The following is a 27,346-nucleotide window of genomic DNA, read 5'->3' as shown; positions in this document are numbered from 1 at the left end:
GGAGATGAATTAAAGCAGTCTGTGATTGATACTGGGAGAGAGAGAGAGCCGGGGGGCAGAGAAAGAGAGAGGGGGGGGGGAAGAAAAGGGGTGAGAGAAACGGAGAGGGAGATTGAGGGAGAACGAGGCAGAAATGGGGTATTTATCATCTAAATGGATTCCGTTAAGGATGGAGGGAGGTCGGGACGGCTTAAGAATACAGCTCCCAGTGACACAACGCAACACATTAAGATTCATGTGGATGTATTTCACATTTACATCTGTATGCCCCGCTTCCCTCCTCCCTCCTCCTTGCACCAAATACCAATAAACAAACACACAATGCACCTTATTGCACCTGTCACCTATAGCGTCACAGACACAAGATCGCCCGTATAAACACACCGGCTCTGCAAACGCGAGGGAGAACGCACGGATGTGCAACAATGACACACAACAAAACCAAACAAAAATACAAAGAGACACGAACACAGATAGATAGATAGATAGATAGAGAGATAGATAGAGAGAGAGAGAGAGAGAGAGAGAGAAAGAAATGCACATATTTGGAGGAGGAAATAATACACACACACACGCACCGTCTGCACGCAAGGCGGAACGAGAGACCTAGCACCGTGGCCGATGAGTAGTAAAAAGAAGAAGGGAAAGAAAAAAAACGTGCATTAAAACCAGATATGCACTCACCAGCAGCTTCGCCGTAGCAGAGTCCGCGGGGGGTGGGCGCTGGGATGGGGGTCGTGTGTGAGAACAGGTGGTATACCCACGTCGGTGTCAGCGGGGCTGTCGCTTGCCGTACGCCGGGCACGCTGTGCGGAATGAGGGCAGGAGATGGGGGGGTAGAGGGGCGAATCGGTCCTACGGAGACTCGACTGGGGTTAACCGCAGGCGGACACACATGGGGGGGAGGGGGTGGGGTTGTGGATGGAGGGATGGAGAGAGTGTGTGTGTGTGTCAGGGAAAGGAGTGGGGCCGGGGAGGGGAGGGGAGGGGAGGGGAGGGGGGCGGGGTATCCTCGAAATTGCCGCCGAGTGAGGGGGGGTTCTCGCCGGCGCACCGGAGCTCCGAGCTATCCGCTGATTTCCCCACCAATCGAGGTGGGAGAAGAGGAGGAGGAGGAAGAGGCAGAGGAAGAGGAAGGAGGGGGCGAGTGCCGGGTGCCTATAAATAAAACAGATTAGAGCCGTGAATAGAAAGAAACGAGAAGCTAGAGTCTAATGCAGTTAGGTAAGACGGTTAGGTGAAGAGACAGGTCTATAGCGGGCGATGGAGAGATCAGAGAGAGTATTTTAGTGCATCTATTTGTTTAGTGTTAATTGCAATTAAACATGAGCCTTAAATTGGATATGTGGTGGGTGTGGGTACGGGCAAGCTTTCCTCAATTCGGAATCGCATATATTATTATTATTATTATTATTATTATTATTATTATTATTATTATTATTAACAACAATAATAATCGTCATCATCGTTGCTCCACAAGCTCTGAACTCAGAGGAAACGCGTGGTAGAAAGCAACACTAAGCCCGGTTTCGTCAGAGACAGTCCAATTGAAGTGCTAAAACTTCACCCAGAATGCAAAGCCCATTCAAGTGCTGATTGGAGATGCACAAGTGCAAAAAGATCAATCGATACATAAAACTCCACTTGTGTTGTGATGTGAACCCCCTCAGGAAACCGACTCACCACTTTAGCCTATAATAAGATTAATACAACTTGTCGCAGTTGTGGCGCGTCTGTGTTGACCATGTACCCACTGCGTTCAAAGGATCCAGTCCAGATGTGCGTGTGTTGACCATACAGTCACGAGTATCGCCAGTCCAGATGTGTGTGTGCGTGCTGACCACAGACACTATCTTATAGCATCTCTGATCCAGATGTGTGTGCGTGTGTTGACCGTACAGTCACTGTCTTCCGATTCAGGATCCAGATGTGTCTGTATGTGCGTCTGTGCGTGTGTCTGCGTGTGTGTCTGTATTTGCGTGTCAGTTTGTCTGTGTGTCTGTCTTTCTGTCTATCTGTGTGTGTGTGTGTCTGTCTTTCTGTCTATCTGTGTGTGTGTGTGTGTGTCTGTCTGTCTGTCTGTCTTTGTCGGGGTGTTGACCATATACTCACTATATGACCGCAGCTCCACTCCAGGTCACCTTTCGCCCTGTGACTTGAAGTCCAGTCCGGGCGAGGCCAGGCAGGGCACAACACAGACCAGCGCAGGACAGCGGAGGGACTACAACACCGGCTGGGTAGAGGGAGCGTCGCTGGCGCACTTCACAGTGTAGGCAGGGAGGCGGTGTGGACGGAGAGCCGCAGTCTCTCTCTCTCTCTCTCCGCTGATTCCAGTGCGGATGGACAGCTTCACGGCGCTGCGGACTCACAGCGCATCCCAGCTCCCGACTTAAACAACTTCACAGCGAAAATGCTTCTTTTATTCATTTATCGATTCGTCTGTTTAATCTGTTCATTCCATTTCGCAGCGCCCTTGCCGCCGTGAAAAAGGTTAAAATGCGGCTGTTCGTGCCATCTTGCGTGCAAACACATACATAGGGACCGGTTTTAGCGGTCGGTCATCCTAGTCAGGCTTCCCGGACCCCGGTTGAATCCCCCTGGATGGCGGGTGCCACCTCCATTTCCAGCCGTCTCTCTCGTTGGTGTGCCGTCGGCAGGCTGTTAGCGGGTAACGCTGGCCGGACACGTTCAAATCTCTCGCAAGGTGCCGCTGTGAATGGAAATGTCAGTGGTCCTCCTCCTCCTCCACCTCCCAAAATAAAAATTCAAGAATAGCCACAAAACAAACTCTCCCCCCCCACCCCCCCAAGGAAGGACGCTCGCGCAAAACGGTTTCCAGGGTGAATGCTAGAAAGAGAGAGAGAGAGAGAGAGAGAGAGAGAGAGAGGGAAACAACGGAGGAAAAAAGAGCAATATACAAGCACGCACCGAGGCAAGGGAGGTGGAGAGAGAGAGAGAGAGAGAGAGAGAGAGAGAGAGAGAGAGAGAATGTGACGGACTACGAAAAGACGCTTGCCATGTATTCAGATCACCATCATAGCGGAGAATCCAGTGAGAAAAAGAGAGAGAGGTGGTGGAGGGGGGGAGGCGTATGGTAATAGCATATCCTCTCTCTCTCTCTCTCTCTCTCTCTCTCCCCACTGGTTGGCAGCTAACATTGTCAACTGTAGGGGTACAGATCATACTGATTGTGTGTACATAATGGGGTGCAGAGAGAGGGGCTGAGGGGGGCGATTTGACATAGCCGCACACAGCGCACACACAGAGAGAGAGGGAGGAGGAGAGGGATGCAGAGAGAGAGTGGATGTATCAGGGATGAATGAACCGACACCGTGCCTCGTTAATTAAACATTACACGCTGAAACGACAGAGACTGCATAGCCTATAAATAAATAAACAGACAGCATAAAGCGAATGTATTTTTCATTAATTTTCTGCGTTTTGTCTTCAAGCTGTCATTACTGGCCTTATTGCTATTGTTATGGGTTGTTTTGTTTTTACCATGTTAATGCAACCGCGTGCCCGTATTACTAAATTATTAATTTAATGTGTGGGGAGGGGGGTTCAAAACTTTATCTATTTATTTAATAGATTACTTTCTTGTTTTTGTAGGTTGTTTTATTATTATTATTATTATTAATAATAATAATAATAATAATAATAATAATAATAATAATAATAATATCATCATCATCATCATCTACCCAAACGTGCATTTTCAATAACCACTTCTTCCAATGCGTATTAATAGGACTAAGTATTGACGTTTTTGTGCAGTCAACCGTGCAATGACTTGAGATGAGAACAGGCGAGAGAAATCGTTTTCAAAGTGTAAAATTGAATATGTGAAATGGGTCTGTTTCAAACAGTGTGGTGCAGGGCTTATTAATGTGTGTCTGATTATATGTGTGCCTCTCTCTCATCTCTAACAGTGTGCCACCACTAATCTAACACAAGTTCACCTCAGTAAATGTACCACAGGATTCCGGCACTTTGAACTCCATTATTGTAGTCGGTGGCTGTATCCCAGGGCTCCAGCTGGGCTTCCTGTGGGGGGCTGACTGCCCTGCTGGAGCACCTGCTGGACCCCCAGGACAGTACAACCGCCGCCGGAGCCAGGCCCAACCTACAGAGGGGATTTGCGTAAGCAGCTGTGTGTCCAAGTGAATCATGATCAAATTATCATTATCATTATCAAATGACAGATGACCAGCGTACTAATTATTTTCAAATATAATCTTGTATCTGTTTATTTCATGTAATTTATTTTAATTTCATTTAATCGTTTAAGCGCGTGTCTCTTGCATCTGCAAATAAGCAAGGCCGAGGCTGTGGGCAATTAAGCTGCACCAAACGGGGCAATGCAACCAACAATGCATACCACAGTAGCAAATGGAATAAATAAAATGCATAGAACACGACGACAGCAGACAAAGAAAAATCAATCCATCAAAACGAGTTCCTTGTCCCCCTTTGACCCGTGTTATCCCATTAGATTGGATGGGATCGCGGCGGGGAGGGCACCGTTAATATCATTATTAACCTGCTGCAAAATCCCCGCGCCGGCCGCCCTAATCCGCCCGCGTTTAAGAGCGATCTCTGCTGCCGTGCGAGGAGCAGGAGGAGGGGAGGGGGGTCGCCATTCGGGAGATTGCGTCGAAGATAATTATGTAATGTATCCCTCCCCTTTCCCTCTACCCCTGTCTCCCTATCTTCCCTCACTTTTTCTTGTCCCTGCATCTTTCCTCTCTCTCTCTCTCTCTCTCTCTCTCTCTCTCTCTCTCTCTCTCTCTCTCTCTCTCTCTCTCCCCCCCATTCTCTCAGCAGAGGGTCTTCTACACGTCGGAGAGCTATACAGTCGGTTTAAAAGACTGTGGTACAGCACAGTATAGCACAGTAGTATATTGCAGTAGAGTACATGACAGTGTAGTATAAGGCAGTGCAATGTATTACAGTATAGATTAGTATAGTACAAGAGAGGGAGCCCCCTCCCCAAAGACTTCCACCTCCTCCTTCTCTCTTTTCCTCTCCCTCGCCCCCTTCCGCCCTCTCTCTCTCTCTCTCTCTGTCCCCCTCTCTTCCTCTCTGTGTGTCTTGGGAGTCTTTCTTGCAGAAAACCTCAAGAGTGCCCCCTCCCCACCCACGCCAAAGAGTCACGCAATCGGCTACAATCACACAAGCTCCCGCCGGGCTGCTACGATTGCGCCTCTCTGTGCGGCTGTGCCTTGGCGCGTGTCTTGCCTATGTGTGACTTTGTGGGTGTGTGGAATTATTGGAGTGTGTGTGTGTGTGTGTGTGTGTCTGTCTAATCCTGTTCATTCACTTAAACAGACTGGTGGGGTGAAGCAAAAAACAGCAAACCAGGGCTGCAGACCCTGCTGTGCTGGACTTTGTCTCTCCAGGACCAGGGCTGGAGATGCTGCTGTGCTGTACTGTATTATAGCTGTGTTATACATCCACAAAGCAGAGCTGAGTGGTTATTTAAATTATATATATCCACATTTAAATAACAAAATAACATATGATACTGTAATTTCCAAAGTTCAATCTGAAATCTATTTAAATACATACACATATACCCACACACACCCAGACCTGCTCTTTATTTTTAGGTGTTCTTGTACTACTGTACTCTTTAATCACAGCGTCCTAATTACTGTGTGTCTAAGTACAAGGCAGTGGACAGGGCAGGGCTGTGGTCAGAGAGTCCAGACAGACATGGAGAACTGCCCCCTCCCAAACAAAAAGCATATGGTAGTGATTTTGGAGTTTCAAACTAAATGTACTCTCTCCCCCACTTCCCATCCTCCTCCTTGGCTCAGTTTTGTCCCCCAGTCCCACCTCACTCCACCCCATCCCAAAATATCCCACGATGCCTCTCAGATGTGGGCGCCTGGTTCCCGCCTGTGTGGGCCTGTGGTGGCAGGAGGGCAGCAGATGTGGCTGCCGCTTCTGCTCCTGCCCTGGAACGCGGTTTTTCACTTTTACCCAGCAGGCAGCGTGGCTGGTGGCGTGTCGTCTGCGCAGTGAAGCAGGCCCTGTGGGAGGGACGGAACATCTGCCTTTTTAATAAGCAGGAGCTGGACCCGATTGTCACCGCGCGGAGGGGCATGGTACTCATTCGTGAGTATGTCAATCTGGAGGTCCATCAGAGGGGCAAGGAGGAAGCCTACAAGATCTGGCACATAAAAGATCTGGGGGAGCTTAGGATCCCTTGATGGGACCCACCTCCGGGGACGACCATCTCCCCCTGCTGGTGTCCGAGCCAAGATCTTTTAATTTTTTTATGAAAGATTATATTTTAAAATGAATTTTAAATATTAATTTTAATTGTTTTTAAAGATTTAGTTGTTTTTAAAAACACTAGTTTGATTGGTTTTTTGGGTTGTTTTTGTTATATTTCTTTGTCAAATGCATTGGCCGTTTGGTTTTAATTTTAAATGAATTGGACTGTTTTGGTTTGTTTTTTATTTTTCTTGTTTTATTTTATTTTTTTGATTTGTCCGATTCATTTTCAGTTATTTTCAATGTATTTGATATTTTATGTTGGTTAGCAGGTTTGCTTTTATCACATTTGTTTTTCCTTTTATGCACATGTTCAGTTATTTTGAATTTAATCACTTTGAGATTTTAAAATTGATTTAATTTAGTAATTGATTTAAGAAAAAAAATAATAATCATAAGTATTAAAAATTTGAATGTTTTTATATTTGTAAATGTAAAATACTACTACCTAATAAACAGCAGGCAGCGTGGCGCTCGGCCCAGTCTCTGCCTCCCGCTCCTTCTACTTCCGTTTCTCTCTGCTGCTTCTCCTCCATCCCTTTCCTCTCTCTCTCTCTCTCTCTTCCTCATCCTTCTCTTTCATCTTCTGCTTTGGGGAATGTAGAAATCGGTACACAGTGCAGGCCTTGCTGTACTGGACTGTGTAGCTCCAGCACCAGGGCTGTATTGAATTGTCTTGCCTGATATGACAATAAGGAGGTTTTGAACAATTAAGTCAAAAGTTCGCTATACAAACATCATCGTCAGTGTCATCCCATATCAATCCCCTGCTGTTTCAAGGCCTCCCCAAGATGTTTCCACTGGCTTCAATCTGCAGCTTCTCTTCTCCAGATCACCCCTCCAGAGCTTCTCATTTCATCCATCCACCTCTATGTGCTTTTCCTCTTGGCTTTTCCATCTCTTGAGGACCATTTGATCGCTTCCTTCATCCGTCTCTGGTCTGTTCTTGCTGTGTGTCCGGCTCGCCGCCACGGTCACATTGTCACTCTTGCAGTGATGTCACGTATGTCCATTTTTTCACACAACCATGGTGTGCGCAATACATAAATATATATATATATATATATGTATATGTGCTGTGTTGGTGTGATGAAGGAACTGTTTGGTCTCTGAGCTCTGGGAAGGCAGGAAAAAGCTAAAATGAAAGATTTCCGCGGGTCTGAGCGGGAGCTGCTCTGCCGACTGAGCTCAATAATTCAACAGGAAAACTTTACAAGCAATTGAGTCTTAAACGGCGCGAGAGAGAGAGAGAAAGAGAGGGGAGAGAGAGGGAGGGCGCGAGGGAGAGAGAGAGAGAGAGAGAGAGGGAGCAGCGAGCTGGGCTGGTGGAGGAGAAGGGAGGGTGGGAGGGAGAAGGAGTGTAGGCAGGGAGGGATGGAGGGAGGGAGGGAGTGATGGAGGGAGGGAGGGACAGAAACCATGATGTTATTCGATTCAGGCACGGAATCCAGTCATAGCAGCTCTCTGTTTACGGACTGGAAACGTTATTAGAAGTCAGCGTTGACTAAATAAACCCTGACCTTCATTCTAGCGAGATCCTAATCGTGCCACCTATATTCCCTCACAAGGACCTCACTGTGCATTTTTTATGAGTGTGAGCTTGTGTGTGTGTGTGTGTGTGTGCGTGTGTGTGCGTGTGTGGTTCTGTGTGCATGTGCATGATTCTGAGCCTGCGTGCATGCGTGGCTGTGTGTCCCCAAGTGTCTCCGTTCCTCCTCCTCCTCCCTGTCCCCATCAATGTTTAATTCCTGCCCCGCCACACCGTTCCACACACCCCCACAAACCCTCCCAAACCTATGTAGGAACCTACCTCACACTTCCTGGGTCAAGCTCAATGCACGGCTCCTCGGGCTCCAGCTCTGACACACACCAGTGTTATCTGGAGTGCTGCGGCAGTGCCCTGCCTCTGGAGATACGCGCTCACACTCACACAGAGGGGGACAGGATGACGACAACCTAGAATTCAGCTTCCTATAGTCCATCTTCATCACCAGCATCGTCATCGTCATCATTTATTTTACAGGTATCACGCCAGTTTTAATTTTGGCTGTTACGTCATCGTCAGAGGCCTATAAATTATACACCCCATCCCTGGAGACATACCCTATATGGCGTGAGTGTAGAGTAATGAGCGGGAGATGGTGGCTGAGTAACTCACACTCTCTCTTTCTCTCTCTCTCTCTCTCTCTCTCTCTCTCTCTCTCTCTCTCTCTGTCTACCTGTTTATCTCTCGCTATTTCTCTCTTTGGCTCCACTTTGAGCACAATTCTATTATTCTCTGTTGAATTTATTCAGCTTTATATGCTCCCGTGTTTTGTTATTGGTGCTTCTCTTCTCTCGGTGGAATACAGTTTTAGAAAAGTAATTTGATGGTGCTCAGGCAGGGGGACGTGAGAGGGATCCCCGTGGAGCCTGCATCGTTCTGACGCCATGATGTCATATTGTCCTGAGGTGACTAACAATTTTGCCATGGCGCACCAATGCACACCTGCTGTGCTTCATTTTAGGAGTATCATTATATACTAGGTCTCCTGTGGTTTACTGTGATTTTCCCCCATGCCCCCCTCACTTAGCTCTTCTCTAGGACTTTAATGCATCATGTCCGGCTCTTGTCAACCTCTGAACTAGGATGTATGTTTGGATTTTATATGAACTGTACTTCTGCACTTTTGTGGTTCTTAAATTGTACTTTGTATTACTGCTTAATTTTAATTGTATTGCTGCGCTATTGTAATGCTTGTGTAACATGTAAGTAAGGGAAAAGGAAAAAGGGCGTCTGCCAACAAATTCATTATAATCTTAATAAGACTACAGACTAAAGACGCATTCAAATAGCTATTTCCTAGTCTGATTGCGCCATCTGGTGGACAAAAGGAGAATGTGTTATTACTAATGCAACCATTAGGCCTTGTCCGCCGTTGACTGCCAGAGATTTATTTTCTCCTATAATAATCTGTCATGCATAGGAGTTTTTGTTGTTCTCTCCTCCGTGCCTAATAGTTTATTTCATTGTTAATGTATTTGTTTATTCTTTGTTTGTCTGTTTTCAACCTGTATATAGCCTATATCTAGTTTTATTGATACATTTCGTGAAATGTGTTTTGTGCTTTCCGTAGAGCTCTTATTATTACTCAAGATGGCGATTTCTCCCTCAGACCCGGTTTGTCGGTCCGGCCAATATCGATCCATCCGCCCGCCGCCTGCGGAACACACCTGTGCACCGGGCCGACTCGCCTCAAGCACACTTTCCATTCGCCCACGGCCCTGTCAATCAAAAGGCTTCGGCGATTGGATCAGCGGCAGCCAATGAGCAGCCGACTGTGGGGCCGGACTGATCCGCCATTGGCTGGATGACGCCTTGGTCTTTTTTCGAAGAGGGGCGGGAATAAGCACAGGTGCTCGGATGAGAGAGAGAAAGAGGAGCAGAGTTTGCAACAAAATGAACAATATTATTGGATATGAAACGAGCCAGAAAGGCGCCGGAGAACGGGGCTCGACGAGGACAGCTGCGGACCAGTATCGACCGGGGGGTGAAGTGGAAACACTTTTATTGTTTGGAGTATTTTACATTTAACAAATAAAAACAATTCAGATTTTTAATACTTATGATTAAAAACTTTTTTTAAATACAATTCTTAAGATCAATTAAATTTTTAAAAATCTTTGTGATTTAACGAAAATTAAAATACTTAATTTCAAATAAACTAGTGCACAAAACAACAAAACAAACGTGATTAAAGCAAAACTGCTACCAATAAAAGTCAAATACATTGAAAATAACTGAAAATGCACTGGACAAAATAAAGAAACAATTAAAAAGGTAAAAATAAAAAACAAACAAAAAAGGTCCAATGCATTTAAAATTAAATCCAAAACGGACAATGTATTTGACAAAAAAATAGAACAAAACTAAACCAAAAAAAACCTAAACAATTAGTGATTTAAAAACAACTAAATCTTTAAAAACAGTTAAGATTAATTTTTAAAAGTCATTTTAAAAACAATCATTCATAAAATGGTTAAAAGATCTTGGGGAAAGGCGACAGTGTTAATATACTGAAGCTGAACCCGATTGTGAGCGGCGTGTTAAAGGGCAGCTCACTCTCTAGTCATTGTAGAAAGTAGAAAAGTCAGGAAAATCATTTAAAAACAAAAAAAGTTACGCACGTTCGGTGGCTCCATCACACTATTTTCCCGAAAGAACCACCGTGTATTTCAGCAGCCAGACCTGTGATATTTGACATTATTTTATTCGGGGACTGCCGTGTCGAGTGCGTCTCTTCTCCAGGGAGCATGCGCGGTTCGCACCCCGCTGCATCTGTACTGACCGCTTTCCTGATTCCCCCCCCATTGACGTCCAGCACAGCGGCTCCCCAGTTCACACACGCCCGGCGACACGTTGTGCAGGGGGGCTGCAGTATATGCCGTGAATAGGGGCGCCATTGTGCCAAAATCTTCTTTCATAAAACGGTATACATAATCAAAAGCTTGTTAAATCATGAAACGAAACATTTTTATTTAAATGGTTTAGCATTTTAAGTGAGTTCAAACATGCATTTTATTATATCAAGTGATTGCATATCAACCGCTCACCCTCCGACATTACTCGGTCAGTCACAGTCACATGGCCACCATGGATCGAGGAGGGAAGCGCTCTGGGGCGTTACTGCGCTTGCGCCTCATCCTCTGTTATTGCAGACGGTATCAGAAACCGCTGGATGTGCTGCGAGTAATGACCTCATCCAGATGCAATTCATCATTGGCTTGCTTGTGATGCAGAGGTGGCGTAGAACCAATCATTAGGAACAATTAAGCATTTTTTTTTATTTGTAGAAAAAGTATGTGAGCCATTTGGAATTAAGTGGTTTTCTGCATGAGTTTTAATTTAATTTCATCACAAGTATAGACGAACACAATGTGCTTTAGATAACGACACGCAAACAACAATCTTTCATGTCTTTATTGAACACATCCCGTTAAACATTCCACAGTGCTGTGGAAAAAGTAAGTGAAAAGTTTACACCCCCCAGCCCTTGATGCATCATGTTGCCTTCTTGAGCATCAGTGAATGTTTTCACCCTTTGTAATCGTTGTCTATGAGTTGTCCCCAGTGTGAAAAGATGGATCTGAAAATCGTACAGTCACTGTTGGAAAGGGGTCAAATATGCAGAAGATGCTGGAAAACTAAAGAATGCGCAGGACCTGGAGGATTTTTCTGAAGAACAGTGGGCAGTTTAACTGCTCAGGATAAACAAGGACTCATGAACAACTATCACAAAACTGAAAAACAGCTGTGGATCATCCAGGTAACAACAACAAGGTAGTCACTTACTAAGCTCACTTACTGTTTCCACAGCACTGTGAATGTTTAATGGGATGTGTTCAATAAAGACATGAACGATTATAATTGTGTGTTGTTCGCTGAAGCGCATTGTGTTTGTCTATACTTGTGACTTTGATGATCAGGTTATATGTTATGACAAATTAATCCAAAGTGTTCACATACTTTTTCTTGCCACTGTATAGTTTGTACAGTACAGAATATACTATGGAGAGTCCTCATAAACCACAAATATCAACGTGTGTGTGTTAAGGACCTGGTAATATTACTTAAATATTATATTTAGTACTTTTCATTTACAGGCACTAATACAATTGTGTGTGGGGGGGGGGAAAGAGTATGCTAAAATTATAGGATTATATACTTTCGTTACATTTAGCATATTTCTCTCGTATTTACTTCACCTTCACTGTTCTTGGGCAGAGGGGGGGATTTTGGGGCACCAACATAAATCTTGCATACCCCTCAGCAAATGTGCAGTTGCGACCCTGTGTGTGTGAGCAGCATTGTGGGCAACACACCCCAGCTGTTAGTCCCGCCATACAGCAGCCCTGAACTGCACTGAGGCTGCGCGCCGAGGGTCTCCGGTCAGAGACGCACTGAGCTGCAACACTTTCTCAGCGGCTGATCAGAGAAGACACTCTGAGTGGAGGAGGGCTGTGACGTCACCCGAGCCACACCAAGGCGTGTTTATGTAGATGTGCAGTGCGTGCTGGGATACATGTACTAAACTGTGCCGTGTTACCTGTGAAATGTGCTTTTATATTATCTGTCAGGGTGGAGTGAGCTGTGCTGTTGGGCTGTGTGTCTGTGACCCCCCTGGCCGTGTGACAGTGAGAATGGGACCCCCCGCCCTGGACCCACTCGCTCTGTCCGGAGACGGGACTCTGTGAGCGCGGAGGGCTCGGTATCGCTTCTCGGCCTTTTGGCTAAGATCAAGTGTAGTATCTGTTCTTATCAGTTTAATATCTGATACGTCCCCTATATGGGGACCATATATTAAATTGATTTTTGGCGCAGGGAGATGGGATAGGGGCTTGCTCCGCCCACTCCACGCATCGGCCTGGTATTGCAGTGTCTCCAGGAACGGTGCACCCCCCGGGGAACGAGCTGGTTTAACGACAGACTGACAGCGGGACAGAGGAGAGGGCTGCCCTCGATTCAGCTTTTTTATTCTGTTTCTCAAAATGCTCATTTTTGCGGAATCTGTCTGTTTAACAAGCAGGATCTGAACCCAGTCGTCATCGCGCGGAGGGGCATGGTGCTCGTGAGGGACTACGTCAATCTGGAGGTCCATCAGAGCGGCAAGGAGGAAGCCTTCAGGATCTGGGGGAGCTCAGGATCCCGTGATGGGACCCACCTCCGGGGACGGTCAGTTCCCCCTGCTGGAGCCCGAGTCCAAGATCTTTTAAAGATTTTATGGCTGATTGTTTTTAAAAAGATTTTAAAAAAGGAATCTTAATCGTTTTTAAAGATTTAGTTGTTTTTAAATCACATTATTCAGGGTTTTTCTGGTATGGTTTTGTTATATTTTGTTGTCAAATACATTGACCGTTTTGGGTTTAATTTAAAATGCATTGGAGCTTTTTTGTTTGTTTTTTATTTTTTCCTTTTTAATTTGTTTCTTTATTTTGTCCAGTGCATTTTCAGTTATTTTCAATGTATTTGACTTTTATGTTGGTAGCAGTTTTGCCTTAATCACGTTTGTTTTGTTGTTTTGTGCACGTTTATTTAAAGTTAAGTTTTTTTGTTTTCGTTAAATCACAAAGATTTTAAAATTAAGTGATTTTAAGAATTGATTTTAAAAGTTTTTAATCATAAGTATTAAAAATTGAATTGTTTTTATATGTAATGTAAAATACTACACACAATAAAACAGTATTTTGCGGAACATCTGTCTGTTTAACAAGCAGGATCTGAACCCAGTCGTCATCGATTAAAATTTTTAATCATAAGTATTAAAATTTGTATGAATGTTTTTATTGTAATGTAAAATACTTTTACCAATAAAACAGTATTTCACTGCATGTTATTTTAATTGTAGATAAATGTACATACGTAATTTTTAAACTTTGTTAAAAAAAGTGTGGTGTGCAATTTCAATTGTTCCATTTTGTCACTTCTACTGAAATAATGACACATGCAACAGTGGTTTCAGCGTGAAGCTCTGCCTGTCTGACAATTTAAACATACGTTTTTTAATCGGCTACATTACAGCCATACATTCTGTACACTTTGAATATCCAGCTGCGTACACACAAACCACAACAATACACTTTCGCAACTAGACAAGGAAAAGGTACAGAAAAGTTTGAAGCAGCTGCTGCTGTTTAAATGCATTTTATAACTACCGGTCCACACTCGTTAATCCTCCAAATTCACAGTGCTGCCAAACATCGGCAATAACAAATGTATTCCCATTATAAAACAACTCCGCAATCCTCCAATTCGCAAACCGCCATCCACCACAGAGGTTTAAATCTCAGTAATTGTATTTAGTACTTGTTAGTCATCCAATGAGACTTTTGGATAACATTTAAAAAAAATACAAATGAAAGAGTGTACTAAAACAATACAAAATAGAAATCAATGTGCAAAAAACCCTCAACAAGTAAAATAACCTTCAATTGAAAAAAATCTCACACACCTATAAACCCCCATGGGCAATTCACAGCCCCCTGGTTCTGACAATTAAAATAACCCCTTATTTCTATTGTCCCTCACCATTAAGATAAGGTAGATCGAATTGAACTAGTTTCCATTAGGGCTGGGTGGTATACCGTAAAAAAAACAATATCCCGGTATTCACAGGGTCGTGGGAAGCCAAGGCTCATTGATGCCCGTGGGGAGCGAAGGCTGGCCCGTGTTGTCCGATCCAACAGACGAGCTACTGTTGCTCAAATTGCTGAAAAAGTTAATGCTGGTTCTGATAGAAAGGTGTCAGAACACACAGTGCATCGCAGTTTGTTGCATATGGGGCTGCGTAGCCGCAGACCAGTCAGGGTGCACATGCTGACCCCTGTCCACTGATGTGAGCATCAGAACTGGACCACGGAGCAATGGAAGAAGGTGGCCTGGTCTGATGAATCACGAGTTCAAGGTGTTGACTTGGCCTCCAAATTCCCCAGATCTCAATCCAATCGAGCATCTGTGGGATGTGCTGGACAAACAAGTCCGATCCATGGAGGCCCCACCTCGCAACTTACAGGACTTAAAGGATCTGCTGCTGACGTCTTGGTGCCAGATACCACAGCACACCTTCAGAGGTCTAGTGGAGTCCATGCCTCGATGGGTCAGGGCTGTTTTGTTGGCAAAAGGGGGACCTACACAATATTAGGCAGGTGGTCATAATGTTATGGCTGATCAGTGTATATCTATGGTGTTGACCTTTGCCTCTGCTAACAAGGCCCAAGAGGGCAGCAGTCATTTTCATTAAGCTTAACACGTCACTCTTGATTTCTGCATCGTCTCACATATCACCTTCTGCAGCAACTTTTCAGAACTGTGTGGGGCTGCGATGATTCTGCACATATTTCTATGTGGGGGACTCAGAATCTGTGTGCAGAACTGCGCTTCTCAAATGCGATCCCTGTTTTGGAATAAATACGTGTATTGCATGTTGATGTAAACAAACAAATGTGAGAAATGTACAATGCATGAAGACCTGAATAATAATAAAATACCAGATGGAGGAGAGTAGTGTGGGTGAAACTTCGCAACAAAGTGACCCCAGCAAAATTTGTCCGGAAGAAAATAGTTTTATTAGGTAAAGTATTTTACATCTTCAAGATTAAAAACATACAACATTTATACATACAAATCATTATTATTTTTAAACTTTTTTTTTTTAATCAATTCTAAAATTCATTTAAAATCCTGATATAAATCATCCAAATTGAAAACAAAACCAATTTAATAAAGTGTATAAACAATAAATACATAGAACTAAATCAAGTGCCAAAAGTGAACATCCAATTGAACTCAAATCAAAAACAATCTGGTGCATTGAAAAACCGAACGCCAAATGCATTAGACAAAACAATCTAACGCATTTTAAAGAACAGACTGCACCAGACAAATCATAAACTAAACAAAACCATCAAAAAAACAAATCAGGATACACAATTAAAAAATCAATACATTAAAATCAGATCAAAATATTTTTTTAAATCAATCTTTGTCATTCATAAAATAATTAAAAGCACTTGCACTCGGGCTCCAGCAGGAGAAGTATCCATCCCTGGAGGTGACATCCCTTCATGGGATCCTGAGTTCCCCCAGATCTTGGATATTCCAGTTGTTCCAAGGCTTTCTCCTTGCCCCTCTGATGGATCTCCAGATTGACGTGATCTCTTACTAGGATCATGCCCCTCTGTGCGATGGTCTTTGGGTCCAGCTCCTGCTTATTGAATACTGTTTTATTGGTAAAAGTATTTTACATTTCAAAGATAAAAACATTCAAACAAATTTTAATACTTGTGATTAAATTTTTTTTAAATCAATTCTTAAAATCACTTAAAATTTTTAAAATCTTAGTGATTTAACGTAAACAAAATACTAAACTTCAAATAAACAAGTGCACAAAACAACAAAACAAACGTGATTAAAGCAAACTGCTACCAACAAAAAAGTCAAATACATTGAAAATAACTGAAAATGAATCGGACAAATCAAAAAAATAAAATAAAACAAGAAAAATAAAAAACAAACCAAAACGGTCCGATGCATTTAAAATTAAATCCAAACGGTCAATGTATTTGACAAAAAAATAGAACAAAACTAACCAAAAAAAAAACAAAATAACTAGTGCTTTAAAAACAACTAAATCTTTAAAACAGTTAAAATTCATTGTTAAAATTCATTTTAAAAGACAATCATTCATAAAATGGTTAAAAGATCTTGGACTCGGGCTCCAGCAGGGGGAACTGACCGTCCCCGGAGGTGGGTCCCATCATGGGATCCTGAGCTCCCCCAGATCTTGTATCTGCCAGTTCTTAAAGGCTTCCTCCTTGCCCCTCTGATGGACCTCCAGATTGACATAGTCTCTTACGAGCACCATGCCCCGCTGCGCGATGACAATTGGGTCCAGCTCCTGCTTATTAAACAGACAGATGTTCCGTCCCTCCCACAGGGCCTGTTTCACTGTGCAGACGACATGCCACCAGCACCTCAGGGTGGAAGATGTTAATCCCCTGGCTGGACCACATAGGATCTGCTGGGTGGTCGCCTGCACAGGAACGGCAAACCTGTGGAGGAACGGGAAAAACAGGAGCCAGACCCTGCAGGCGGAGGGGCAATCCCTAAAGATATGAGCCTCCGTCTCCTTCCCCAGGCAACGCTTGTAGGGGCAGATGTCATAAGGGGCTAGGCCCCTTCTGTGCATGAACACTCGGGTGGGGAGACACCGACTCACAGCCATCCAGGAGACATCTTTGTGCGTATTTGTGAGGCAAACGTGCGTAGCGTTAGTCCAGATATACCGGCAGGTTTCGGGAGGGAAATCTTCTATCCGGCTGGTCTCCTGGGTAGATCTCATCTGGCTACAGATGGTCTTATAATCCCAGGAGGCCAGCACGACTTTATGGAGGCCTACTTCGAGCGCAAAGGCTCGGAGCGCCCCGTAGAACGGCGGGGGATCCCACGAGTGCGGCCTGGTGTTGTCCATGGCGCAGAGGCCAAATGGTCTCAGGCTGCTGGCAAAGTAGAAGCAGTTCATAAAACTCACTTTCTTGCCAGCAGCCTGGATGTTCTTGACCACGTAGGCCAGCCCCTGCGCCTTTATCAGCCGCACAACGTCCGGGACCCCCCTGCCTCCATCCAGGGTACCCTTCACCATTTGCACTCTCTTCAGCCTCTCCATTTTGCTCCCCCAGACAAACCGAAATATAATTCTGGTCACTAGTTTTGCGACGACCTTGTCTGGGGGGAAGATCATTCCTACGTAGAGGAGTATCGGGAAGAGGATGGCCTTTACGACCAGCACCTTACCGGCCATCGTCAAGGTCCTTGTGCTCCAGCCGTGGATCTTTCTTTGGAATTTAGATAAAGCCTCCTCCCAGCTCCGGGTGCCCGTGTTGGTCCCGTCGATCGTGATCCCCAGAAGCCACGCTCTGGAGAGGTAGACCTCGCTCTTGGCCCTATTGACAGCGGCCCCCGTCGCCCTGCTTATTGAATAGACAAATATTCTGTCCGTCCCACAGGGTCAGTTTCATTGCGCAGACGACATGCCACCAGCACCTCAGAGATGTTGATGTTGTCAGTCCCCTGGAGGGTCCATATAGGATCTGCTGTGTGGTCGTCTGTGCAGGAACCGCAAACCTGTGGAGGAATGGAGAAAACGGGAGCCAGGCCCTCCACGCAAAGGGACATTCCTTAAAAATGTGAGCAGATGTCCACCTGGGATTAACGCCTTCTGCTTCTGTACATGAACACTCAAGTGGGGAGACACCAACTCACAGCCATCCAGGAGACATCTTTTTGCTTATTAGTGAGGCAAACGTGTGTAGCGTTAGCCCAGATATTTCTGCAGGTTTCGGGAGGAAAATCTTCTATTCTACCAGCGCGGCTTTGTCGAGGCCTACTTAGTGTGAAGGCTCAGAGCACCCTGTAGAACAGCGGGGAATCCCACGAGTGTTATCCATGGTGCAGAGGCCCAATGGGCTCAGGCTGGATGTTCTTAACCACATATGCCAGCCCCTGCGCCTTAATGAGCCGCACAATGTCAGGGACCCCACTGCCTCCATTTGTCCTGAAGAAAGGTGCTATGTCGTCGCTAGTATTGTAGCGACCCGGCAAATTGACTGCTAATGGGGGATGGGGGCTGTGTCTACGTGTGTGTACTCTGTGTATTGGGAGTGGGGCAATTTATAGTGTGCGTTCTATGTGTTGTGCTCGTGTGGTGCGCATGCTTACGTTACAGCAGGGTTATTTCTGTGTGAAGGGTTAGCCCTGCGTGGGAACACGGTGTGTGCCGTGATTGGAGGAGCCAGTCACAGGGTCAGAGGGCATAAATAGGGGTGCCTGGTTCCCATGTGAGTCAGTTTGAGTTTTGGGTGAGTTAAGCGCAGAGTGAGTGTTGAGAAAGAGGGTCGCCCTAGCCTGACGGCGCACTGTGCTCAATAAAGTTCCTGTTTGTTTGAACAGTGTCTCCTCCATTATTTGCTTGCTGTTATACACTCACCTAAAGAATTATTAGGAACACCATACTAATACTGTGTTTACCCCCTTTCGCCTTCAGAACTGCCTTAATTCTACGTGGCATTGATTCAACAAGGTGCTGAAAGCATTCTTTAGAAATGTTGGCCCATATTGATAGGATAGCATCTTGCAGTTGATGGAGATTCGTGGGATGCACATCCAGGGCATGAAGCTCCCGTTCCACCACATCCCAAAGATGCTCTATTGGGTTGAGATCTGGTGACTGTGGGGGCCAATTTAGTACAGTGAACTCATTGTCATGTTCAAGAAACCAATTTGAAATGATTCGACCTTTGTGACATGGTGCATTATCCTGCTGGAAGTAGCCATCAGAGGATGGGTACATGGTGGTCATAAAGGGATGGACATGGTCAGAAACAATGCTCAGGTAGGCCGTGGCATTTAAACGATGCCCAATTGGCACTAAGGGGCCTAAAGTGTGCCAAGAAAACATCCCCCACACCATTACACCACCACCACCAGCCTGCACAGTGGTAACAAGGCATGATGGATCCATGTTCTCATTCTGTTTACGCCAAATTCTGACTCTACCATCTGAATGTCTCAACAGAAATCGAGACTCATCAGACCAGGCAACATTTTTCCAGTCTTCAACTGTCCAATTTTGGTGAGCTTGTGCAAATTGTAGCCTCTTTTTCCTATTTGTAGTGGAGATGAGTGGTACCCGGTGGGGTCTTCTGCTGTTGTAGCCCATCCGCCTCAAGGTTGTACGTGTTGTGGCTTCACAAATGCTTTGCTGCATACCTCGGTTGTAACGAGTGGTTATTTCAGTCAAAGTTGCTCTTCTATCAGCTTGAATCAGTCGGCCCATTCTCCTCTGACCTCTAGCATCAACAAGGCATTTTCGCCCACAGGACTGCCGCATACTGGATGTTTTTCCCTTTTCACACCATTCTTTGTAAACCCTAGAAATGGTTGTGCGTGAAAATCCCAGTAACTGAGCAGATTGTGAAATACTCAGACCGGCCCATCTGGCACCAACAACCATGCCACGCTCAAAATTGCTTAAATCACCTTTCTTTCCCATTCAGACATTCAGTTTGGAGTTCAGGAGATTGTCTTGACCAGGACCACACCCCTAAATGCATTGAAGCAACTGCCATGTGATTGGTTGGTTAGATAATTGCATTAATGAGAAATTGAACAGGTGTTCCTAATAATCCTTTAGGTGAGTGTAGTTTGGACATAATTTAGTTTCAAGACAACTGACACAGAACAGTGAAATTTATCATCCAGCCCTAGTTTCCATGCAGTACTATTGGAGGGGGAAATATCACAACCACTAAAGAGAGGTTTGTTTGATCTGCAGAATGTGCACATCAGCTGCAATCTGGGAAGAAACCTGCTAGTTTGGTTCAAGGTCCCTCTCAGTCCAGCCCTCACTCCCAAACTGCAAGCGTCCAGCTTTACTTTTCTCCCGCCGCAGTGTCTCAGTACGAGGTACATTTCCCTCATTTCCTTCTGCTTGCTTCTCAAATGGCGCTCAACCCAACATCTCCCTCCCACTTCTCTCTGCTGTGCATTTCATCTCCCCCCTCTTAACAAACTACCTATTAACTTAGTTACAATAATGAGATCAATACAAAACAGGTGGCAGATATTACATGCATGCATACAACATGTACTCCCGTTAATCCGAATTAGAGTGGATCTGTATGTGCATCTTAGCTGCGAATCCGATAAACATGCATCCTTTTAGGACTTCATGGATTTGTCAAGTTTCTATGTTTAAGTGGGAACTAAGGTTGAGATTGAAATGCTGAATGAAGAGATTCCTGTGAGTCCAGCTCAGACACACACTGACATCACAGGTCTCCCTAGTCCAGTGCCTCGCAATTTCTGTGACTGAACTCAATTTCCTTTAAGTCCCTGTTTCAATTATGTTTTTCATTTTGTTTATAATTACGTCTGGCCGTATCTATCTACGACTTCCTTCAATTGTTATTATGGGAGTAAAAATAGCGGCTCACACTCCAGTGGTCCTGGTGTTAAACGTTGCGTGTGTGTAAGCTGTTTTGTTAAAATGATGGCTGCTGATTATGAGGAATTAATCAGAATAATGGCAGAGAATTGGAGGAACACCTGCTGTGATGTACCAGACGTTCTTGTGACTCAATATGTAGCAGACCGTCTGCTTGTACATGCACACAATTTCAATACAGCATGAAATTTAAATATTCTCCTCGCAATAATATAAGGACTATTATTATTTCTTCAATAAGAAGAAGAGTTGCATGTTAGCTGCCATTAGAGTCCATTAGCTGCCAGTCAGAAGCGTCCTCCGTGCCATTATGGACCTGCCTTTCTGAGCATTTTATTTCTCAGACAGAGCTTCACACTTCGGCCACTGTTCCGCTTTTCAGCTTTACATTTTTCAATCAAAAAAAAATTATGAAAGTTCAATCTGAACTCGCCTGAAGTCTGGCTTGACACTTTTTATCCTTTTGGGCTTGCTGTAGTCGGCTGGGGGGGGAACGCAGTGTGGGGGGCACAGCACCTGCTCTGTGAAACTCCCAGCACTGCGCTGCCTCAATCGGAGACTGCGTCGCAAACTGAAGTGCTATTGATCCATTTCATTCTAGTTCGTTTAATCTGTATATCATTTAGAGAGATCTCAAATGCATTTCAAGATATCTTCAAATAATTTTGAAATCTTTAAAAAGCACCTTATTTAGATATCTCTAAATGGTTTGCAGATATCATTAAATAATTTCTTTGCTGAGATTATCACTTCCTGTTTCCTCATTCAGTTACATAGAAATTAATGCATAAGGTAACAGGAAGTGGTAATCTTGGGCTACATACAGGAAGTGATTGATTTGCAGACATCTCAATAATTTAAAGATCTCTAAATCATTTAAAGATATCTGCAAATCATTGAGATCTCTAAATGTACCTTGAAATGAGATTTTAAATGATTTGCAATTATCTCATTTATTTGCACACATTTAAATGACTTTAGAAATCATGAAATATTTGAAGATATCTGGAATTATTTGAAGATATCTTTAAATGAGTTAGATATCTCTAAATGATCATTTTGCTTGCCATATGCCTGTCTGTCTTTGTCTGACCAGGCCTCAATCTTTTTGTCCAGGTGGGCCGTAATGCTCTGTGGATGATGTGCTGCTGTATGGTGGCTGGTTGTGGTTGAGTTAGGAGGCGTGGTTATGCTGATTGAAATGCACGCTGGGTAGTTGTACTAAACACTGCATTTTTACCACTGAAATGTGCTTCTATATTATATGTCAGACTCAGCCTCCCAGTCTGGTTTGAGCTCAGCTGGGAGGGCTATGTGTCTGTGTATGTGAGAGAGAGAAAGAGGCAGAGAGCAGGGCCACCCACCCTGAGGCGCTCCCCTGTGTCCTGCAGGGCCCCCTCACAGCGCGCTGCTGTCGGTATCGCTTCTCGGCCTTTTGGCTAAGATCAAGTGTAGTATCTGTTCTTATCAGTTTAATATCTGATACGTCCCCTATATGGGGACCATATATTAAATTGATTTTTGGCGCAGGGAGATGGGATAGGGGCTTGCTCCGCCCACTCCACGCATCGGCCTGGTATTGCAGTGTCTCCAGGAACGGTGCACCCCCCGGGGAACGAGCTGGTTTAACGACAGACTGACAGCGGGACAGAGGAGAGGGCTGCCCTCAATTCAGCTTTTTAATTGTGTTTCTCAAAATGCTCATTTTTGCGGAACATCTGTCTGTTTAACAAGCAGGATCTGAACCCAGTCGTCATCGCGCGGAGGGGCATGGTGCTCGTGAGGGACTACGTCAATCTGGAGGTCCATCAGAGCGGCAAGGAGGAAGCCTTCAGGATCTGGGGGAGCTCAGGATCCCATGATGGGACCCACCTCCGGGGACGGTCATCCCCCCCTGCTGGAGCCCGAGTCCAAGATCTTTTCATTAAATTATTTGAAAAAAGAATTTTAATTGTTTTTAAAGAATTAGTTGATTTTAAATGCACTTTTTTTTGTTGGTTGTTTTGTTTTCTTATTTTGTCATACATTGGCCGTTTTGGTTTTTAATTTTAAATGCATCAGATTGTTTTGTTTTTTTATTTTATGGTTTTATTTATTTTTTGATTTATCTGATGCATCAGTTACTTTCAATGTATTTGACTTTTTTGTTGGTTTGGCAGTTTGCCTTGTATCACAAGTTTATTGTTTTACTGATTTAAGCACGTTTATTTGAGTTCATGTATTTTGTTTAAGTTAATCACCTTAAGATTTTAAAATGTTTAAGTGATTTTAGGAATTGATTTTACATTTTTTAATCATAAGTATTAAAATTTTGAATGTTTTTATTATTTTGTAATGTAAAATACTTAACCTAATAAAACAGTATTTTCAAGTGGGCCCTGTAGTATTTACTGCTGTGGTGGTGTTCGGGTTAGAGCAAATGGTTCCCAAATTATGTAATTTACTTATGTTCTCACTGGGTAGGAGCTCACACAATTACTGAAACACTCAAAAGTTTTTCTGATTTTCCTGCATACTTGAAGACTTCTTTAACTTCTTGTTTGCATGCGTACATGAGAAACACTTCACTTTCCACTCATCCAGTGTCTGATCAATGACCTCTGCAAGCTTCTCGCCCGTGTGTGGTCAGTCAATATCTGGACTGGACAAATTATAACACTATTTCCTTTTCTTCTGTAATGTAATGAGCCATAACAGAAAAGAAGTCCACCAGTTGTGAGTTTGTGGTTATGCTTACTTCTGTGCCTTCTCATTTTTTCATGAGTTGTCTTTTCACCTTGTCATGTGCAAGAGGTGTAATTTCATGGTGTTGTGTGTTGGTGGCTGGTAATTTGGCTCCATGAAGAGCATTGTGGTTCTCATGCTAGGGTCCTCTCAATAGGAGAGGGGTTGCGGATCCTTTACAACATAGTTGAAAGCCAAATTAATAAATTCTGCAGCTCGCACTGGATTACACGACCTAGTTGCTGTCACCCACTGTGTGACAGCAGTTTGCCCTTGAGCAGCAATACTTGTGACCGCTTTACCTATGACACTACTGTCACTGTCCACCAGTAAAGCTCAGTTTTTATCACAATTCCTGCATTACACTTTCCCATCTTCAATCTTGCTAAACTGCTGCCAATCCAAGATTTCTAAGCCATTTTGGCCAAAAAGGTCCAAGCTTACAAACAAATTCAGCGGATGCAATTTATTGACCTTGACATTGACTAATTTATCAGAATGCTAAAAGGTGTCGTAAGCTCTGAATTCCACTCCGAAGCACCACCAGCAAACAAGGGGATTGCCTTTTGGAACTGAGTCTTTTTCGGCAAAGAGCACCTATCAAAATGTTAACTTATTTTAATCCTGTTAGTGTTAAATGCATTTTTAACAGTTTCAATATTTTAACTAGATAACGAGTTAACCTGTTAACTCCTCCCAGCCCTGGATGGAGGACAAGCAGACCAAAGATAAAACTCCCAAACCGATATAAAATGCTCCAATTGTCCAAAGTGTGGAATCATTAATTTTTTTCTAAACGAAAATGGAAATGATAAATCGCACAGGATTTGCAAGTTATGCTGAACAGAAATTAACTACACTGGAAATGTGTCCAATCTTTCCGTTCAGTTGAGATACTGAGTGGAGTGTACTTCTGCAAAAAAAAAAAAAAAAAACGGAAGAACCTTCAGCTGCGCCATTAAATTATTTCACTGCCTTTTTCCAATAAAAACTTGGTCAAAATTCTGCATGGGCTATTATATCAATACCTTGAAGTAAAACTATATATGAAGCCCCTCCTCCAAGAAAGATGAAGGCACTAAGCAAGCTATTTGGATACATCTTCAAACTAAAAGGACTAAAATCGTCCAGAGGCTGTGCAAGTACCCCTTATGACCATGGTTGAGCAAGTGTTGCTGTAGGTGGTGTTGCCACCTTGGCCAATATTACAAAACTACATCATTTAAAAAGGAGTATTGGCATTTCATGTATACAAAAAAAAAAGAAATGATGCCTCTTTTTGATTCCTTAATAACAAATGAAAGATTGTTTGGTATACACTTAGGCCTATTTACTCATTCTTCAATAAATGTGTTTGATCTGTCCTAAAATCAACTCTTAAACAAGTGCATATAAGGGATCAATTAAGAAACGGACAACTCAATTGGAATGAAAACCAGTACAGACAGCAGTTGCAATGCCAGGACAGGAATTGAAAATTACTGGTATAGAGGTATGAATGGTATCCTGATATTGATGTATAGAGGTACAGATATCGTGATGCTATTATACAGAGGTATGTATCATGTCGTGATATTATCAGGTATACACAATGTATCGTTGTCAAGCCAAAGGTACATGCCCCTAATCGTATTGCAGTCCATGTATTGAGGTCCTACTCGTCCAGTCACTGGTCCTCTCCGGCCTGGACTACTGCAACTCCCTCCTGGCCGGCCTGCCTGCATCCACTACCCGCCGCTCCAGCGCATCAGGACTGTGCGGCTCGTCTGGTGTCTCTCTGCCCCGATTCACACATGCTACTCCACTGCTCCGCTCCCTCCACTGGCTCCCTATAGCGGCACGCATTCCGTTCAAGACACTGAGCCTCACCTACCGCTGTCTCGACCACACTGCACCAAGCTGCCTTCAGTCCCTCATCTCTCCATACATCCCCTCCAGACCACTGCGCTCCTCCAGTGCCAGAAGGCTAACTCTGCCTCCTCTCCACTCTCCTTCCTCCAGAGCCGCTCCTTCTCATCCCTGGACCCTAAATGGTGGAACGACCTGCCCACCGAAGTCAAAACAGCAGAGTCCTTGACCTCATTCCGGCGCTTACTCAAGACGCATCTCTTCCGACAGCACTTGTAATATTAGTCCTCTATCCCTGCTAGACAGCACTTCTCAGTTTTATTATGCTTCTCGTGTTCTTGATTGTTTTCCTCCTTGCTCACTTTCCCGTAGCCCTTGTCTGTGACCCTACATCTTGACAGCACTTACACCGTCCAGGATGTAGGAAGTCTCTTACTGTACTTGTGTAAATTGGAATTGGAATTTGTAAAATGTATTATTTTGAATTGCTATGTTTTAGCTAAGTTGAATTTGTAATGATTGATGCCTTGTACTTCTCTGTATTTTTGCACTTATGTTGTAAGTTGCCCTGGATAAGGGCGTCTGCCAAGAAATAAAAATAATAATAATAATAAATGTATCGTATCATCATGAAGCTAAAGGTACCGGGGAAGCTCCTCAGAGGGGGAAGAGTGAAATTCATAAAAATAATAAGGAAACATTAAAAGTTTGATCAAACTTTACCGAATATATTCACATCTCAAAATACCTGATTACAGTCAATCTAATGAAATGTAGGTGTACAGTTCTCTCAACAGCGCCCTCTAGGGTAGAACCATAGAGCCAGAGGATGATAATGCCCATTCTCCTCTGAGCTGTATTTCTATAATACATTACTATGGAGGCTCATGCTCATGTGCATTAGTGTAGTGAGTCGTGAAGTTGGATAGCGAGTGAGATTGACAGTGATATAGTTGCAAATGTACATTCTAATTAGCTATTATTCAAATTAAGTGAGATAGAGGAGGTAGATTTTATCATTCGTCTTGGTTTATAGAGTTTTCAAACAAGTTTTGTGGTCTGTGCCTATACCACGTTTCCAGTCGTCCTCATCTTTTCAAGTCTGAACTGCTATTGATTAATTTTAATTCCAGTACGTTTAATCTGCTTGCCGGTGTCTCTGCCTGCCTGTATCTTTGCCTCTGTCAAACCAGGCACTCTGTGTTTTTGCACAGTCTTTTTTTCCAGGTGGGCTTGCCGCACCCATTTGTTGGTGTGCTGTTATATCAAAGATCAAAGATTGTTGGCTGTGGTTGAGTCAAAGGTAATTTGTATCTGATCTCTTGCAGTGCATTATGGGTATTTGTACTACTACTACTACTGGAGATCCATCAGAGGGGCAAGGAGGAAGCCTTCAAGAGCTGGAATATCCAAGATCTGGGGGAGCTTAGAATCCCATGATGGGATCCCACCTCTGCAGACAAATATTCCCCCTGCTGGAGCCCGAATCAAAGTGCTTTTATTGTTTTATTGACAATGATTGCTTTTAAAATTAATAGTTTTTCATGTATTTTAAATTTTGCATCCTGGTTTGTTTTTGTTCTTTTGGTTTGTGATTTGTCTGTTACATTGACCCTTCTACTATTTTTTTTTAATGCATTACTTTTGTTTTGCTGATTTGTTATGTTTTTTGTTTGTCTAATGCATTTACCGTTACGTTTCCAATGTAACAGTTGCATTATTTTTGATTTGAGATTCACTCTTTGCACTTCTATGTATTTGTTTGATTTGAATGCACTCGATCACTTGGTTTTGTTTTTAGTTCTGATTTATAATTTATATCAGGATTTTTAAATGGGTTTAAGAAAGTGATTTTTAAAATGTTTAATCATGAGTATTACAATTTTGAATGTTTTTATTTGAAAATGTAAAATACTAAAACTAATAAACAGTACTCTGCATTTTCTACC

The 27,346-nt window shown here is 43.6% G+C and overlaps 1 protein-coding gene and 2 non-coding genes across 3 annotated transcripts in view; 2 read left to right on the top strand and 1 right to left on the bottom strand.

Moving 5' to 3' along the window:
• slc8a4a (solute carrier family 8 member 4a) overlaps window positions 1-914 on the bottom strand; it is a 29,908-nt gene extending 28,994 nt beyond the window's left edge. Inside the window, exon 1 of the mRNA XM_066719009.1 lies at window positions 685-914. The gene's annotated coding sequence lies outside the window, so the exon portion shown is untranslated. The remainder of the gene's footprint in view (window positions 1-684) is intronic.
• Window positions 915-12,535: 11,621 nt separating this feature from the next.
• On the top strand, window positions 12,536-12,726 carry LOC136765523 (U2 spliceosomal RNA). Its single transcript, XR_010821710.1, has one exon. It is a non-coding gene; the product is annotated as a U2 spliceosomal RNA (small nuclear RNA).
• A 9,518-nt stretch (window positions 12,727-22,244) lies between these two features.
• LOC136765426 (U2 spliceosomal RNA) lies at window positions 22,245-22,435 on the top strand. Its single transcript, XR_010821619.1, has one exon. It is a non-coding gene; the product is annotated as a U2 spliceosomal RNA (small nuclear RNA).
• Window positions 22,436-27,346: the final 4,911 nt, after the last annotated feature.

This window comes from Amia ocellicauda, chromosome 12 (assembly GCF_036373705.1).
Source record: "Amia ocellicauda isolate fAmiCal2 chromosome 12, fAmiCal2.hap1, whole genome shotgun sequence".
Lineage (NCBI taxonomy): Eukaryota > Metazoa > Chordata > Actinopteri > Amiiformes > Amiidae > Amia > Amia ocellicauda.
This window is presented reverse-complemented; position numbering and strand designations above follow the sequence as displayed.